Source organism: Meleagris gallopavo, chromosome 3 (assembly GCF_905368555.1).
Source record: "Meleagris gallopavo chromosome 3, MGAL_WU_HG_1.1, whole genome shotgun sequence".
Taxonomy (NCBI): Eukaryota; Metazoa; Chordata; class Aves; order Galliformes; family Phasianidae; genus Meleagris; species Meleagris gallopavo.
In genome coordinates, this window is record NC_139406.1 from 11,276,701 (window position 1) to 11,291,682 (window position 14,982).

Consider the following 14,982-nt stretch of genomic DNA (forward strand, 5'->3'; position numbering starts at 1 on the left):
GAAAGATTCATTGGGAATTACAGGGTCAAACAAAGTGCAATTATATGTTCCAAATCAACAGTCAATACAGCAGATTATAGTAGTACTCATGCAGGAGGGAATGGTTCACTTTCCAGTATTGCATCCGATGAGGCACAGAATGGAAAATCTTTTTTTTTTCCTTGGTGGTAACTGTCAAAGTGCATTTAGTTTAGGGGAGATGAAGAGGAAATACACAAAGAAGCATAGAATAACTATGTGCTGAAAATTAAACCCAGTTGTCTGAACTGGGGAAAACAATGTAATGTACCAAAGGAGGTCTAAAGTGTTTTGGCCAACAAACATAGAGGTCATCCAAGACAAAGTACTTTGTGAATGAAAGTCAAAAGTAGTTCTCTGCAATGCACTCCTCACCTCTATTCTTGAGTTTAGATCTGTGTTTAACACTGCAGAATTCATAGCTTAGTGCCACAGCACCGTTTGTTCCACAGCTATTCAAAACCAGAGGGTTATAACAGATGATACAAAACGAGGCCCAAATTCTTAGTTCATAAATATGCATACGTGCAGGACTCCAGAAACACATTTTAAAGAACAAATTGATATCCAAGAGTGGCATGAAAGACAGAATATTCTTCCAGATGTAGGCCAACAGCAACAACAGAGCTGGAATAAACCTAACCTCTCCAAGATGGCTGTGGAGTCGCGGTTCTACTGACAATACACCTAGTTGGTATCTTGAACAATTCTGTAGGAGGACAAGATGTCTAAGGCACAAAGGGACTGTGCCCACCATATGATACATCTGAATTACAGTACTTACAAAGTTTCTCTGTCTGAAATTCCTATTATCCCTCCAAAGAAGCAGTGGGAAGAAATAATTGCCACTGTAGAGTGTTCACAAAAAAAGCATTGCTTCTGAAAGGTAGACACGTTCTGGTGCTGCTGCCATCAGAGCTGTGATCAGACTACAACACATCCTTATATCACTTCCCAAAAAGTAAATATAACAATTAAATGAAGTAAGGTGCTTAGCCTCTTGATGGTGAAGATTCTTGTGTAGCATCAGAATTGCACTGATTTTTCTGATTATCTGCACCATGACCTTTTCTTGTACCCTGATTATTCCCTGTAAAGATACGTCATTAGAAATGAAATAAGCACAGAGACAAAGCAAGTTTTGAAATCACTGGGTCCAAGATGGATGTATATCCAAAAGGAGGTTAGGCAAATGCAATTTGTGTGTTTTAAGCAAGGGAGTAGGGCATGCTTCTCAAAGTCACACGTACACCACAATACAAAAGGAGACTGCAGGCATGAAATTGTCACATGCCTTGAATTTTAAGATTGCATACATAGAATTGAAAGTTTAATTTAATTTATTTCCTGAGAGTTTTGACAGTGCATTCTAAAAATACATCTCTCCTAATCACCAAGGCCACCATTTCCAGTGCAGGCACATCCCTCAGCAGTATGAGGATGGTGGCACAGGAGTGTAGAGACCTGCTGCAAAATGGCAGTGTTCAGAGAGCAGCTGATGAGTTATGGGGAGCCAGCAGTGATGGCAGCCATTGCCAGCAAAACAAAGGGGACCTGGGGAGTTGTATGACCAGGGTAAACAGCTAGGATTTCACATAGCAGTTAGTGGGAGGGCTCTTTCACTCTGTCCCTTCTAATGGCAGATGGTGGAATCATACTTTGCCATCATTGAGACAGATGCATCAGTCACAGCACAAGAATTAAAGGATCCCCTGCCCTCTGCCACCACTCAGGGAAGTAGTTAACAAGGTCCCCTGGGAAACTGCCTTTAAAAGGATTGTTGCCTATCACTGTGCAGGATTTGCTGCTCCAACTGGATGCCTACAAGTCTATGGGGCCTGATGGGATTCATTCATAGCTGGATAAAGATATTGTGAGATGAATAATAATTTTTCAATGGCTTTGGGAATCTGGAGTGGTCTTTGTCAATGGGAAGCTGGCAGGTGTCCCAGTTTTCAAGAAGGGCAAGACCACCCAGGTAATTACAGGCCTGTCAGTCTCATTTCTGGAGCCTGGAAAAGTTATGGAGGTTATTCTGGGAGTTACTGAAAAATATCTGAAAGACAGTGCAGCCACTGGTCACAGTCAACAAAAGTTCGCAAGGAGAAAGTCTTGTTTAACAAACTTAACATCCTTTTATGGCAAGGTTAGTTATCGTGTTGACCAAGGGAAACCAGCTAATGTAATCTTTTGGGATTTCAGCTAAGCGTTCAATATCATTTCTCACAATATCACTGTGGACAAAATGTCCAGCATATAGCTACTCGAAAACATAATGCAATGCGTGAACAATTGGTTGATGAGTTGGGCTCAAATGGTTATATTAAATGAGGTTATATCAGACCTCATTAAAAAAAAAAATTAAAATGACAATTTAAGAGCTAATAATCAATATTTGATACTTTACAGTTCTGAGTTTCTGCACATCTATATGCTAGTATTTTAAAGCACAGAAAGATTCAAATGTATATGCTAGATGCAATTCTCAATATTTTACATCTGTAAAGTGTAAAATATCTGCCTTTGAAATGACACTGTAGGAGCTGAGGCAAGCCTTCTTCATGTTTTTATGGTAAATAATTAATACAGATGTTTCCCACCTATACAACTGCAGAACTCTTACTTCTAATTAACAGTTAATAATGTCTCTCCTTGTTTTACTATCTCTTTTTGATAACTCACAAAAGTTCCTTGATAAATCCTTCAAAAAAGGCTTAGAGTTTCATTTTCCAGACATGGGTTTTATTTAGCATCGACCCACTATTCAGCAGCTAACTTTCAAGATAAACGAATGCAGTATGATAAAGCAGGCATTAAATAACATGCATGCCCTCTTTCCTTATTTGGGGCTTCATAGAACCATAGAATCATAGAACATCCCAAGTTAGAAGGGACCCACGAGGAATATTAAGTCCAACTCCTGGCTCCACACAGGACCACACAAAAATCAGACTGTATGTCTGAGAGCAGTGTCCAAACACTTCTTGAACTCCAGCAGCTTGGGGCCATGCCCACAGCCCAGGGGAGCCCTTCCGGGGCCTGACCACCCTCTGGTGAAGTATCTTTTCCTAACCTACAACCTGACCCTCCCCTGACTCAGCTCCATGCCATTTCCTTGGGTCCTGCCACTGTCAACAAAGAGTAACAATCAGTGCTGCCCCTTCACTCCCCTCATGAGGAGTAGGCTCCCATGAAGCCATACTCACAGGACTCTTATTGTACCTGTATTAGCAAGTAGTGCACATCAAAATTACTCATACTAAGGATCCATTGTCTGTACTATACACATTTCAAAGCATTTTCAAGTTCCTTTAGTTATATGGTTCCATGGAAAGAACTTCAATCCACGGTTAAAGCACACCCACTACACTCCTGCACTGCATCTTCCTGCTCACTGCCACATAGAAGCAACCTAACTTGAATGCTGCAAAGCATGAGAAAAAAAGTGCATGAATCAGAGGATATTCAGGAATTCAGCTTCAGGAGTGCCCCTTTGCTCCAAACTAACACATTAATTGAGATGCACCCTATGGATCACACTCACAGATGCGCTATCACAAAATGAAATAAGCCCTACAGTTTTCTGCAACTCCATATAAACTATGTCTCCATGCAAGGATAAGGGACATTCTTGAGTCATACTTTACAGTGTAATGCTGTAATATCAGAATATGATAGAAAGTATAACAATAATATCAGATTACCACAAACCTAGGCTGCAACAAATGAGAATAAATTCAAATGCAGCAGACATGGATGCAGAAACAAAGAAAAACTGCTTACTCTTAGAAGACCTCAAGTAAACAGGGATCTGCAGCAAGATGCACCTTGCCCTCACTGCCAACCCTTAAATGAGGTCTGGGAAGGGGTGGATCCTGGCTCCACCCTTCTGGCCATTCACTGTTTGCACCTTTGCTCCCCTGGGTTGGCTCTGCTTTCCTACCAGGAGATCAATCACTGGTACAAGCAGTGACTTAGCATTTCCACTACATACTCCAATCACTATAATTACATCAGTTAAGAAACAAGACTCTGCTGGATATGATTAAGGAAGCCACACTCTTTTATCATATCTGAGACGCTGAGTTTTCCAATTACCGTGCTACTCCAAATCTTCAAAGAGAACAAAAATAAGATTTACTCCTCAAAAACAATTCAAAATTGTGTTTTACAACAAGTACAAAGAAGAATAATTGCAATGTTTCTAACTCTTTTGCCTATCTTCAATTTTATTTTCAATATTAGTGAACTTCCAATAAAAATGTTGAGTATCTATCTAACAACCTAAGCTATCCACAATCCAATTGTGAAAAAAAACGAAGAGGATTTAGATCAAATGTCATTATTCATTTCAGTACTCATGTTTTAGGAAGAACAAGGAGAAAATGCAGTTGTAAAATTAGCTTGTTTCATTTTTTTTTTCTAGTATCAGCCGTTGCACCAATTATGAATGTGTCGTTACAGAGGTTTTTTATACTGAGAAGTCCAAATTGCAATCTTGCTTTTGGCAAAAAATTAAAAATAACTTTTACAAGAATAATTCTCTCATTTTCCTTTCCTGGAGAAATACCATTTACAATTACAGAAATCACTGTGTTAAAGCACTGTTTTAACAGCTAACGCTGGTCATATCGTTTGTCCATTACATCCAGTGAAGTAAAATTGAGCAATCATTTGTAAGCACCAACAGAACAGCTCTGCCACAGTGGAAGAAAGGGATTCAGAATGCAAAGTGCATTCATAGAAGTACCACTTTTACACAGAGGTCTCAGATATATGGAAGAGAGGTTGTCTAGGACTTGTGAGAAGTAATGCAGCTGGAGAAAAAGGAATGAGAACAGTTCTGCATTTTTCTCAAACGCAATGATCAAAGCACTCAGAAGTCTCTGGAGTAGCTAGGCCAAGGCTGGGAGATTGTATCCCCCTGCTGCTTGTTCTGTTATATCTGTAATCATCTTAATATTGCTCATGAGAAAAGTCTCTGCTTTTAGCAAGTTCATTTGCATGATATGCCTTTTCTGCTTTTACTGTGATGTGTTCCTGACCAGCAGGATGATAATTTAAGAGCGATAAAGTCATTAGAACTCAGGGAAAAGCCAAATACCAGAAGAGAGGAAAGTAGGAGGCATTTAGCATCTCTTTCTAGGCCTTAGGATCTACATTACTACAAAGATGGTTGGGTACAGCGTGTACAATTGGAGAATATTCATTTGAGTTAGAAAACGCACTAAAATGTAGTTACTGTAGCCATCTGCTGACCATTAATATTAGGGTTGACAGCTATAAGAAACCTCACCTATTTTAAAAGATACAGCCAGAGTCATCCACTTCAAATGTACTGAACATCAGCAAAAATAAAGCTGAACTCTTTTGTTTAGAGCATTACTAACTTCTGGTCTGTTAATCCCAACTGCCATAATGGCTCTGTGCTTTTCTGTGATGATATCTGCCTTCTCATGTGAAGACAAAACACAACAGCCAGACTAAAAATGCACTTGGTTCATTAACAAGGGTGTCTGGGATGCTTACCTTCTCCTATTACATTTACCATGACACTTCAAAATAAACACCAGAGGTGAATCTAAGGTATTACTCCCCCTGCTCCCAGAAGTTACTTCTTCATGAGCATGATCCATCATGAAGTATGATTTCAATTTTTACACTGCTGTATTTAAGTGGATTTTGCTCAGCCTCTATTTAAAAATCAACAAATCAGAACATAGGCCATTTCCTGGGGATTAATAAGAAAGACCAGCTGTGAAGAATGGATGGTCTGAGGCACAGCTGGGGACCACTAATCTCTCTGTACAAAATGAAAGATATTAAACTTTGCCTTAATGCCTTGGACAGATTTGGTCAGCACTGCAGACATGTAACATCTGCGACTTAATTCACACAATTCTGCATATTTCAAGTTGTTTGAAATCTCTTTAGGTAGTCCCTCTTCAAAAACATTACTGTCTAATTAGGCAGTGATTAAGATTAAATGACAACATAGTAAAACAGAGTTTTCGTGAGATACAAGAATTCAAATCTATAAAGAAATGAAGTCCAGGAATAAAATTCTGTTCTCAGGGAAAGTAACTGGCCTGCAAACCTTATGGGAAGGAATTGTCATTTGGTACGTGTTTGAACAGCATCTAGCAAAATGGTTTAGATTTCTAGGCACTATTGTAACACAAAACAATAAAAATAACAGCAGGAATTTACACAGAACTACTCCAAACAACTCAAGCACAATGGTGTCATTTGAAGACAAAGGTACATTCCTTGTAAATGTTTTTACTGCACATAGTTGAAAATACAGAATTTTGCTTTAAATAATACTGTATAGGAAGGTAATGTCTGAAATTCATTAAAAAATATGGCTGATTTTTAGATATTTTTAAACTGTTTCATCCTATTTTCCTCAACATAACAAGCTGGATGTATACAACCAGGCTCCGGCCTTCTCACACAGTTCTGGCAGTTTCATGATGGTCTCCTATCTCTGTCTAGCAATGGTAGAGCTCCAAATGATGGAAACATTAACGCTGAAAACTCTTCCATCAGGGAAAAAGGACAGGGAGCCCCATGGCAGGACATATTCTGTGAAGAGGTCCGTTGATCCTGCATAGCTATCTATTTACACACTTGGGGATAGAAAGACTAATAGTTGTGGGAACAGGATATTTTGTCATATATTATTATTCTGGATTGAGAGTGAGGAAAAACTGCTGGCTTTCCTTCTCAAGTTATTGTATTTTAAATTGCTCGCAAGGTCTCCTGGAGCCCAGAGAGGTATTTTCTTAAACACTGAAATAAATAAAAACTGCTGTCTGATTGGCTAGAGATGAATAATTTCTACTACCCCCAGATGCATCCATCTAGGATGTGCTTATTTGTATGATATGTGAACTAATTGTTTAACACTACCCCAGAACATAGTATTGTTCACCCAGAGAAAGCTACACAATAGAAATTTATTGACTCATCACACTACTATTTTTTAGCCAGTGATGTGCCAGGATTTTTTCCTTCGGATATGTAACAATAGCAGAAAGATACTTCATTTCCTTGGGACTATTACTCTCCTGGGTGGCAAAATTAAAATCAGCCTCCATAAAACACTCTTGTGACAGTTCACAGCTGCCCCAAAACTGCACAAAGGGCAGACTTTCTTCTTATAAGTTATTAGTAGCAAGCTGAAAAACTGCCACACGAAATCCTCTGTCGTATGGACGACATCCGTGCGCCATCCCCATCCCTCTGAGAACTTCCCCAAGGCCAGAGGCCGCCATGCTGTGCGTCAATGTGATTGAGTTCAACGAGCGCCCGCCGTCTCAGCAGCGCCCCCTACTGGGCGCCCGCCTCTGCCACAGCCTCTGTGGTGGGCTGGTAGATGCAAGTGGCCCCAGCTGGGGGCAACCCAGGGATCCTGACTTCAGTCCCTATGCAACCCTACAGAACCCTTGTTCTGTACCTCACATCCATACCTTTGTTTTCTTGGTATCTTCTGGTGGTGTCCAGAACGAGCAAACCATTTAGGTCATCAAGGTGCCGAATGGCCTGCAGAGTGTCCTCCTGCTAGATCTAGCGCTCTTATCACTTCTGCGTAACAGCTTGGGCAGATAGCCTACGATTCAGATGTCCCAGCAGGGATGTATCTGCAGCTGCAGACAGCACATAATGCTGTGTCTCTGCAAAGGAAAATTTTATGCCTTCTACAGATACCTTAAGCTTGTTTTTTTCCAAAGCCCTCTCCTCCTGAACAAAGATCCTTTCAAAAAACTCTGGTCCAGAAATACCCACGTTACTGTTGCTTTCAACCAGTGAAAGAGCAAAAGTTCCCAAAGCCAATATTTTCATCGTTTTCCTTCATGAAATTTCAAGAGTTTGCTGGCAGATGGCCTTCTTTAGTCCATGTGTAATTACCCCTGCTTGGTTTTTCTCCATAGCCTCCTTCTGGGTAGAAGAAATGCATCCATGTAATAAACATTGCAGGTAAAAACACTTGTATTTGTACAGTGTATCAGGGCAGCTCCTCAGCTATCGTAACCAGCCTCTCATCTAAGGCACGTACTCTTTACTACGCTTAATTCTAAGATAGTGCTTCAGAGTCTGTTAGAATACAAGCCTGTTGTGATACAGGGTCAGCTATAGCACCGCCTGTTAATGTATACACGCACAGTCCTCGCTTCACATCATGCATGTGAAAAGTTCCATATGTTCAGCTATCATTTTTAAAATGTGGTTTCCTGTTTGCTTTTTCAGTGAATGCTCTTCCTTGTATATTCTGCAATCCATATGCACTCTGTAGCAAGTCTGGATTAGATTTCAAATATAACTTCCAGGTACCGTCCCAATATCTGCTGTAAAATACGTATTTGTCTTACTCTTAGTGCTGCTACATTTCTTGTCTTTAGCACACTACATACTTGTTGCAATGAATCTATGCCCTTTTATTCCATCAATATATGAGGAACAAAATGCACAAAAGAATCCCTTAAAATTCTTCATATCAGATTTCTTAAATTTACCTTCACCTTCTGAATTTGTAATACAATTAAATTATCCTGTAAACAAAAGAGGATGAGTCCTTCAAGTAATAAGAGAAGGAACAATGTTCTTCATTTCAATACCCCAAATTTGATCCAGAGTTCTCATCTTCAGCATGACTAAATACCTGTTGTCATTTCCTACTGCTTTTGGTAACCTTATGGAAGAATTTGTAATCTTGTTAAACGACATAAGAATAAAAATACTCTCCTTTGCTATAAACCTGGATGCGTTATTTGGCAGATTATAATGTCTTTTTTATTATTTTATTTTGGGAAATGTGCGACTCCAGAAAGAATATTTGGTCAGTTGCAGAAGTATCCAGATTTCAGTAAATTAACTGATAAGTAACAAGGATGACTACATTAGTTTCTCTTTACTGCCTGCAGAAAACCACCAAGAATTTTATTAGCAAGGGTTTGGCTATGACCTAGAGCAGATCTCTGAAAGCAAGGAGCTAGCAGCATATGTAACTTAGATTGATAGTGAGCTTTGGGAAAGTGATTTAAGAAAGATGTATAGAGTAGTGTTTTATTTTAAATGCGAGTGAGAAAATTTTGACATACAAGCCCAGAAAATATCCTAAGAAAATAGTAGGGGCAGAAACTTGGACTTCTGTCCAAATTATTAACACAGCTACCTTTTCAAACAACAGAGCAATACACAGAGTGTTTAGAGCACTTCTGGCTAAGGCTTCCCAGGGCAAGACTGCCACTGGCTAATAAGGCTAAACATGGAACCTGAAGTTTTCCTTGTTCCTGCTTTTTATGTCTGGAAAACATAACAACCCCAGCATGGAGGAAATTAATCTGCTCCTCAGATGCCTTCCCTTTGGGAACGACTAAGTAGGAAAAGAGCACAGTTTTCTGTCCATACGTCCCTCTCCCATTTTGCAGAACCAGAGCAGGCAGGGAGTGCCCAAGAGAGCATTAACAGGATCTCTATTTGTGTGGTTGTGTGGTAGTATGCCAAGGAATCATGTCTTTCCTGACTCAACATTCTTGCAGCATGTAACGGCTAAGTGATAAGGAGTTGAACTCAATGATCCTTGTAGGTTCCTTCCAGCCCAGGATATTATGTGAAGTCCTGCTAGATCCAGTCAAGTCTCTGTGTAAATGTGGCACATTCCTAATCAGATACTTCAGCTGGGGAATATCAACTCAGGTCCAGAGAAAGTGTGCCTTGTGTTAACCACTATGATCCCTTCGCATACTCTTTGACAAGGAAAAAATTCTTCTGAATCCACAGTACTTTAAATTCTATCTCCTAAGTTTTATTCACTCCTTCCTGTTAGCTTTCTTGACCTATCCCTCATCATTATGGTTTTTTGTTTGTGTGTGTGTGTGTGTGCAGTTTTAAAGAGCTCTACTGGATAAGCCGTGTCATAAAGCATGCAGCTCAGTGCGGACTGGCAACCGTGAACTGTGTAAAACCTAAAGAAAAATGTATTTTATAGTACATTTCTGTCTCTCAGTTCTCAGTGTTGGATATACTGACAGCAGGCTTCCATTAGAAAAGCTTTTTTTTTTTTCCCTTCTTTTCTCCACAGTGCCAAAGGCAATGATATATCCTTAAACAAAACAGCTCTTCAGCAACAAGAGATTCAATGTTGCCCTGCTTTATCACCCATTTAATCCTTCCTCTGTTGAGACTAACAATTAGTGCAACAATTAAAAGGGACTCAAAATGCAATATCTTGGTATAAAATTTTGTACTTGTTGCTCTGTGTGCATGTGTAATACATCAACTAATTTAACAAACTATCAGTTCATGCGTTAATCACATATAGGCAGTAATTCTCCACAAAAAAACACCGTTTTCCTGGTCATCCTGTAGATCATAACACCAGATAAAGAGTTGTTCTGCGTAGTGCTTTATCTCAGAAGAGTTTGCGTTACAAACTTAAAGCTAAATACAAACAATAAATGACAAACTGCAAGGCTAATTAGCCTTTGTCTTCTGGCCCTCCAGAATCCAATTTGAAGAGAAGATAATTGGAAAACTGCATTTGAAATTGCTCTCAATGTTATTAATTGGATGCATTCTATTTTTCTCCCACCATATTTCAACCATATGTCCAAAGTTTCTGTTTCTTAAATGACTTTGTTGAGCTCCCCCCTAAGCATCTTTATAGGCCACGTTCTGAAAAGAAACACATTTTAAATTAATGGTCATATGACGGGAACTTGGGGAAGCATCTGTATTTTGCTTTTGCAAATGTTTTGTGGTGAGGGGAAGAGTTTTTTGAAACTTTCTGGAAAACCCTTTGCTTTTTGGTAACAATTTCTTAGAAAAGTTCTTTTCATTTACTAGTACTTCTGATTAGAGAATGAATCACCAAAACGCTTACGTGGGAGAAGCAAGAACGTGTCAAATGTTAGCATCATTTTATGTATTGGTATAATTAAGAAATAACAACGTTCCTCTATGTCCATATGACCCCTTAGTACTCTCACATCCTGATTTGAAGGGACATCATACTGTTTAATACTAAAAAGTCTATCAAAAATGAAAATTTAATGTTCCAGTTGTAACTTGTTTCAACTGTAAAGATCAGGAATTTATAATCTTGAGCTAAGTTAACAGAACTATATGCACTAAGGTTCCTGTACTGATGATTCTTTGTGGGTTATTTTTCTTTCTGCTGGGGTTTTTATCATATGTTGTATCATTTATTTTGGTCTTAGAAGGTTCAGAAATACGTCTGGGCCCCAAAACCATGGTGCCTGAGTGTCTCTCAAATTATTAAAAACAGATCAAGCAACAACATCAACATCTATTTTTACGTACAGTGCAATGATTAGTGACCCCCATTAAAAAAAAAAAAAAATTAAAAAAAACCTCAGCATATGCTTAACTAAACATTTCTATGAACCACATTGAAGTGGAGAGACTTAAGCACATCTGAAGCTAAACAAGGTATTTATACGAATAATATATTTCATCTGACGTTTACCTACTAGAGCCACAAGAAAGAACTGAAGAAAAAAACCTTCTATTGAATAAAATACATTACAGAGCCGGTTTCAAGTCAGTTATACATTTCCTTTAAGTTAAAAATGAGAATTAGATTTCAGCTTATCTAACTGCTTCTTGCAAAGTTTGTATCCTTCTGCACAGCTTCAGTCATTATGACAGATATGCATAAATGGAACCAGGAGTGAATGGTCCGTTTATTCCAACCACAAGAGAACAATCTGGAAGACAATTTGAGTCATAAATTAGAGGAAAGTGAATTAAAATTGTAACTTCTGAGGCTGATTTGTGGTCTTCTGAAGTTGTAAAAAGATGAAGAAGCACACTGATTTATGTTGGTTTACTGCTCCTTTGTCAGCTGCAGAAAAGGATCAGTAGTCAAAAGTGATGATTTCTGTGAGGAACTAAAGCCAGACTAAGAATACTTCACCATAGCAGTAGTAAAGTCACCCTGAGCCCATATAGAATTCAGCAGCTCTTAGGAAACAATGAATTTATTTTGAAATTGAGCTACAAAGCTTTTGGGTTTGCTTCAATAGAATCTGATTGAAAGCAAAGTTTGGTTTCCTTTCTCTCATTTTCTGGTCACAAAGCTGTAGGCTATGTCTGAACAAATCCACCACTGATTTGCTAAAGAATCTGTCCCATCCATTTTGACCCAGTTAATGTGTCCCTGTATTTCTAAGAAAATTAATGTATCCGAAATTTTCCCTTGTCTCTGAAGACCCTTCTGGTTTGCAGGGTGATTTTAAGAAGTTCAAGAAATACAATTAAGGAAAGCATTTCTATTTCTAATCAGCTTAATCTGGGCATTGAGGAGCCATATTCTTCTTGGAAAAAGATTAGATTGTCTTCCAGGAAAAAAAAAAAAAAAATCAGTTATCCTTATGTGCTCTTCATCTCTACATCTGTGCGTGCACTTTTATTTCACATCCAGATGCAGCAGCTAGGTTCACATCCACATTCCTGGAGGCGTTTGTACAGGCTTTAATGCTCCAATCATAACTTTTATCAGGGCCAGACTGCAGCATTTACAATGCTTATTGTGGGCTGCAAACACCAGCTGAGGCCTCACTGCTGACCATCTTGACTAGCACTGCTCACAGTCAGACCCTGATTTTCACAAAGATCAATTTGCCTTTCCGACATGTACCGCCGAGGGAACCACTAGATGGCACTTCAAAACATGATTTTGCACATAGCGCCCAGCTGGCTGCAAATCTAGACCTCAATGGCAAGGTGCACTGCAAATTTGTATAGTACATGCTGTTATCCTTGACATACACTGATTTCCCCAAACAATATATATTTTCAAGAGTTTGATGGAGCAGATTTAAAAAAATAATTCAAAACAAATGAGAGCAAATGAACAAATAAGTTTATCCTTCCTTTGTAGCAGGATCATAGCACCATCCTTTCTGAAGAACAAGGCCATCAATTTATAACCATGGGCATGATAATTATGATATCTGATAACCCCGCTTTATGACAAATAAGATAAATATCATAGTGGAAGCAGCAATCTCTTTCCTATTTCATTAACTACCTGAAACATCAGATTTTTCAGCCATAAGACCAGAAATACACTTATGTTTTAAGTATATTCTCTGTGTTTCTCTGCTGTTTTATCCCACCTCAGACACTCTTTCTGGAGTCAATATAGACAAAGAAATTCGATTGTAAAAATCCAGAAAACTAAATTCTTGTTTTAGGCAAGAAGTTCAGTGGGACATGACAGTCTCTTTTCCTATTTTAGTAGCACTCAGTACCGTGTCCATGCACACTGAATGAGGTCTTGAAAATCTCCAGCAGTGTAGATGATTACGTGAAAAATAATCATTACATACAATGTCACCAAGTGTTGGTAATCAGCCATTACATTAGCCACATATGATTACTGTTTTCTCACCACAAATCAGAATGTATGTTATTAATGTAGTAGAGAACAACGATCTATTAAGCCTTTTTATAAGGGGGTTTCAAATCCAATACAATCTTGTAACACCTGAAATACAGAGGCCACCAGATACGTATGATGGTATTCAGATCTCACGGCCATGGATTCAGAATTTCTAGTTTTATTTTCACTTTCATCACTCACTGACTAAACAGGTCTATAATACCTTCCAACAATATGTCAGCAGACACTATCAGTCCCTGAGTCCTGTTACTTTTTAGAGTTCTGGATGAATAGTATGTAGGATTAGACAAGGTTTAGTGGCTCTGAGCGTCTTTGTTTTCAAGGCAGTTGTAAAGACTACACTCAAAATCCATACAACCTCTTAAAAGCTGCATGACCTCAACTTTGGATGGATTTTCTGCATATGGAGTTGATTTTGAGGGTTTAAGGCCATGCCAAAATGGGTACCATGGGGGTACCTATATTACTCTATGCATTTTTGTTGCTCAAGACATACTGTAAGTGTAAAGCTTTGAGGGAAATTTCTCACTGTTCTGAACTTTGTGGTTAAGAAGAGGAAGATAAAATAACCTTATTCTTGAATCAGACAAGGCTTTGTTCCACTAAGCTAGCGTTTCTGATAGCATATGGAAGTCTTGTTAACTGCGTCAGTCTGTTTAGTCTATGAGGATTTGGAATTTTTGTTAACAAGGAAGCATTTTTAACCTTTTCCAGGGTAATTTTTTGTGCCAATATGAAGAAAGATAGGTTTTTTGAAAATGAAGGCAAATTATGTATCATATACAAAAGAAAATCCTAAAACAACCTCCTTAGGTTACTTAGCCGAACGTATCTGAGTCAGGAAATACCAAAATTAAGGTTACTCATGAGCCATTAATTCCATTGCTTTGAGCCTACAAATTCTGCTAGTCTTTAATTTCATTATGATAGCCTGGTGGTGTTTCTTTCCATTACCAGTCTTGTTTGACTTAGAATATATTGACTGACTGTCATGTATTTTGATATTGATAATTATTTTGTTTACTCTCATACAACACATGGCACTTAGCCTTATTTGCTGAACATTATTTAAACCTTTATATGAATTTGCTCATTAAATTTTCTAAAGCTTTAATCTCTTAAATAGCTCAGTGCTTCATAAATCATGCATTTTCATAATACCCATGTAAATGGATGATAAATGAGAAAGGGATCTTACAAGTGGGAAAGGAGGCAAAGAGAGACCAAGGTTATTAACATTAATTATGAATGCTTACCTGGCAGTTCCTAGGATATGACTCTTTGCATATTTATCACTATATGACAATTTACATAGGCAGGCAGGACTCTACTGGTTCTCATGCAGTAAGTGAAAAACAAACTACTTTTTTGTGACTTCTAAGTGACTCATTAGCATCAAGACCAGCAGAAGCAAAGAAGTTAAATTGAGAAGCACATATTTCTCAAAGAATTTGATACAATTCTTTGATGAAATGAAATGAAATGAATGGTCTAATGGATGAGAAGAAAATAGTGGTTATTGTCTAACT